The 4,859-nt window shown below is 33.5% G+C and overlaps 1 long non-coding RNA gene across 1 annotated transcript; it reads right to left on the reverse strand.

Annotated features, from left to right (window-relative positions):
- Positions 1 to 1,960: 1,960 nt before the first annotated feature.
- Positions 1,961 to 3,892, reverse strand: LOC140038231 (uncharacterized). Its single transcript, XR_011842040.1, has 2 exons — positions 3,390 to 3,892; positions 1,961 to 2,500 (listed from the first exon to the last, which is right to left on the reverse strand). It is a non-coding gene; the product is annotated as an uncharacterized lncRNA (long non-coding RNA).
- Positions 3,893 to 4,859: the final 967 nt, after the last annotated feature.

Here is a 4,859-nt window from a genome sequence, read left to right on the forward strand (position 1 = left end):
TTCTTCGGGAGAAAGTCCAATCCATGGATTTTTTTTTTGTTTTTCTAATAAAGTCTAATAAAGTTTTTCCTAAATTTTCTTAGTAAAAATTTTTCATTTCTCCTAAAAATTTTTAGTGAGAATTTTCGATTCTTCTAAGGATTCCTATGAAGATTTTTGTATTTTTTCATTTTCTAGGGATTCCTTATTTCAATTTCCTTTGAGACCACATGATAGTGGTGCAACTTAATCTTTCCCAACATTAGTATCTTGGCAAAAAAAGGGTGCGTAATTCAATTCAATTGGCCATGAAAGCTGAAAAATGGAAATGTGCAATCACCCTTAAAGAATACGCAACTGACCTTATTAGAAAAGGTAAAAGAAATAAACAATTAATTCATCATTCCTTCAAAATAAAAATCATAAGTATTTCATCTCAGGAATACTTTACTACCAAAATTTGTAGGCAAAACTGCACTCGGCTTTAAGGAATAATATATATTTCGGGAACGAGCAATTGAACTGCACCCTTGTATGTAAGGATTTGCTTGTACGCCTTGTGGTTTGCAAATATCAATTGCACCATAAGAAAAATATCTTGCGATTAATAGACAGAGCTCCCGTCCGGCTGCAGGGAAAATTTTTCGGGGTGGTGCTGCCCGAGTTAGGAGTACCTTCGCCGGTGGCAAAAGGGGCGGAAGACGAAGGACTTGGATGCAAACTAATTCGCTTTCTATCACTTGTTTTTTGATTGATTATTTTAACTGATTATAGATTCTAATTTTGGATAATTAGTTTTTGTAATATTTTCGATTACTTTTGTCTTCTGATCATGAATTTTCTAATCACTAAAAAAGTTAAAATTCATAATCACCCAAAAGAGTAGTTTTTGCTTATCATTAATTTCTGTAATCAGATTTTGTAAAGTCTAAAATAATCAAGAATAGTGCCATAGAAACTCAATTATTCAACTTCAATTTGTAAAGAAAACCGTGACATACAAACTAATGAAAAGGGCAAGTAGTACTTCTTCTTAATTTCTGCATGTTCTATGCTTTAAGTTAAATTGAATTACAAGGGTAATAAATATCCAAAATAAGAAAAAGATGGACATCACTATATTGATCTCTTCTTCTTCTATAACGAGTAGTTTCTTAGTTTTCAAAGCTACTTTAACTGAACGTAATGGACCATTACTGGAGAAACTAATGAATGAACGTGACCTGTGTACCACTTGGCATAGTAAATCAATTAAAGAGAGATTTTTTTTCTTTTCTTTTCTTTTTTATTGGTATGAATATTTTCTGAACTCATTACGAAGCACAGTTTTGGCAGTAAATATGCTGCCATGCAACCAGATATGCATATTAAAATTCCTTCACCAATAACAAAATACTTGTCCTGAACCAACATAAACAGTTTGCAAACTTGCACACTGAAAACTCAAATGGATGCCAATATACTCAATATTCTTGCATACTTTTCCATTTTCAGGACAAAGTATTTATCAAAGAGAAAAATTTATGCAAATTTAATCCAAATGAAAGGGAATCAGCAAAGTAAATTAGCAAGAAGCCTCAAAGAGGGAGACTCAAACCTACCTAACTCCAAATTATGACCAAAGTGAATCGTATGGTCAATAAAATGTACCCATGCAGAGATTTCATCCAGTTGCCAACGTCAATTGGAATTTATGACCAAACTTCACAAAGTTTAAGTTTGGACCAAAGGAGAAGTTTCATATTTTAGATAAAGCTATCTCCTCTTCTAGGTTGAGAATATAAACCCCTAAACTTGATTTATATCACCACTAGGTGTACTTATGACGGACCAAACTACAAGAGCTCTCGTCAAAACACATTTTTATCCATTATAGATAGAAAAATGTGAACGCCAAATATTATCATGAATAATAATTTAGTAAAATAAGTAGTTTGAGAGCTTCTGCATCTTACGAATTTACTAAATTACAATCAACACATGCACAATCTCTTCATATATTTAATTTTCTACAAACACTTGAAATGTAGGTCTATACAATTTACCATTATTTCATAAACAAGGATTTTAAATACAATACTATAATAATACACTCCAAAACACCTAACCATCTACATTAAAAGTTTTTCACACTATCATAAAAGTTTTGAAAGATATCCTCAAAACATCTAATCCATACGTATATTTCCATTGCATGGGCTCATTTTTTTCTGGGCTTAACTAGGGTTGGATCACTCTGAGTCCAACTTTATTAATAGGGAATCAGGTCCAGTCCGCTTTTATTGGCCACTTTATTTTGGTGGGAGTGGGGGACGGCAACGGGTATAATAATTACATGGTCTTTCTGGTGGGGGCCGCAAACAATAGGCGTATCGTATTTTGTTGCAAATTGGATGCCTTTGTAATGGCCCATAACCTATGGATCCACCGCCTCCATCTTTAGGAGCAGAGTTTGTAGGAGAACTTCCGCCGGTCGCCTTGGGAGCACGACTTGGATCCCCTCCCATCATGCTACCCCCACCTTGCCAAAATACAAAACAAAAAAAAGACTATTATCATAAAATTAGATATCACTATCAAAAGGGCAAAAGTCAAGCCATTTTCCTTCTATTCTTTATTTTGATGGAAAAGATTATTGAATCTGCACTAATGACAGAAATACATCAAATCAAACATAACTCAAATACATATAGAGCTGAAATTAATAGATACCACAGATTTGAAAATCAATTTAAATAAATATAACATTAATGCTCCAACATATCATATCTTCTATCCAGATAAATCATTGTAACCCAATAGGTTTATGCATTTTTCTTACAGTAAAAAATATGATTAAAAACTGGTTCAACTTCAAAGAGAAGTTTAGATACGATAATAATAGATGGAGAAATTGCAAATTTGAGAAACTAGATCTACAAAATCTCAAATTTCACAGAAAATGACAAAAACTGAAAAAAAAACCCTCATAAGGAAAAAAAACTTAGGAGAGAATAAAACTTTTATTAAAACAATTTAGGGAAGAAGAAACTCTCACTAGGAGATTCTATGAGAGAATAATCTATCATTAGAAAATTCTACAAAAGAATTTATTGCTACGATAGAAACTAAAAAAACTTAAAGAGAGGACTCCCTTTTATGGAAAAAGACCAAATTTGTCTGATCTCTCTTCCATGAAAAAGGCAGAGAAGATTTTGATTGGAGAATTTTTAGAGAGAACGAGGAAAATAGTGCAATTTCCTTCTACTCTAATTCCCAAATCAACAACTTTCATGCATCAATGACTTGTACCATCATCATCATAGTTTATGGGAAGTGTATCCAATTTAGATGAATGTTTTCGATTAAAGCAAACTCACTGTTGAGCAATTAAAAAAAAAAAACTGTGAATAAGAAAGATGTATACTTACCGCTGCCGCCAAATGTCCGTCCAGAGAGAGCGGGTTGGACTAAAAGGATGGAAATCATCAAAAGCCAAAAGAAGATGAACATAGGAGAAGCAAAAGTCTTGCTCGTCATTGTTTATTTCTATGTGACTGTCTCATAACTTGTACAAGCTCTAGTGCTGTATATATGATTGAGATTCGGAGAAAGATTTGAAAGGATAAGGCTACGTGAACCTTATGAAAAAGTCTTGTGTAGCTGCTGTTTTATTTGACCACATATATCACAAATGAAATTAAAGACTTGCATGGGTCTTCTACTCTTTTCTGTGGCGTCCTTCTGTCACACCATATTAGACGCCTGTGGACTAGAAGGAATCTGTCCTAATTCCTTATTCTGGAGTCTTGTGCTTGAAAGAGACTTAAGTGAAAATTTTTGAGGTAAGCTCAATTCGTCATGAAATAAGAATTGTTGTCAATTCTCTTATAAACTTTGCAAGTGTCAAGTGTAATCTAAGAGGAGGAGTGAATTAAGTTGTATAAAAACTAGATAAGTTATGGCTGATTTTATCTAATTTTAACTAACCAAATTTATCTAAATGATCACAAACTAAAGCGAGTAAGTAGAAAACAATAAAGATGAGGCAAGTATAGCACCTAAATGAGCAAACAATGAGCAATAGATTAAATAAAGTAAACCAAATGAAATGGTACTCTCATGATACCAAGGTACACTTCCAAGCTTCTCCAAGATCGAAGTTGATCCATTAAAAAAGTTCGTCAAAATTGATGAAACAATGCCACTTTGTACAAAGAAATGATTACCTTTACTCACATTAATCTCTCCTTAGTTGAGTGAAAAGGTTTTACACTTCCTATATATCTAACCTTTCCAAGCTAAAATTGAATTGCTCACAATTACAATGAAGAATTTTACAAGCTTTTCAACCTCATAAAAAACTACAAGTGAACAAGAGAGAGAGTATTTTTTAAACCAAAATTACTCTAGAGAGCTCATAATTGATATAGACAAAAGTTGTTAATGAGTTTAGACTTTATCGTATTTATAGGACCCCAAAAATTGATCGAAAATGCCCTCTAATGGTCAATCATTTAATGCAGAAAAAACGACTGTTGAAAGTTGAAACTATCAGATTTCTGATCGTTATGCTAGCGTTCGATACAATCGTTTAATCAAGGATGAGAAGCTTTCTTGTGTAGATGTTCAGATGGCCAATGCAAGTTCTCCTTCGTCCAAGAGTCCGTCCGACAGATGACCAGAGGATTCCAACTTGGCTTTTGAATTTTTCGAATGGTCGATAGGGATGCCCTTCAAGATTTATATTTGCTCTTCCATCTTTGGACAGCCGATCCTTGTTTCTTGTGTTCAAAACTGTGTCTGAAGATGGATGTAATTCCTTTGAAGGTTGCTTTGTACGTCCAATCCTCCTGGGTGTGTTTGAAGCTGCGTCCAACTGATAGGGACACCGTTCCTTT

Source organism: Coffea arabica, chromosome 3e, assembly GCF_036785885.1.
Source record: "Coffea arabica cultivar ET-39 chromosome 3e, Coffea Arabica ET-39 HiFi, whole genome shotgun sequence".
Lineage (NCBI taxonomy): Eukaryota > Viridiplantae > Streptophyta > Magnoliopsida > Gentianales > Rubiaceae > Coffea > Coffea arabica.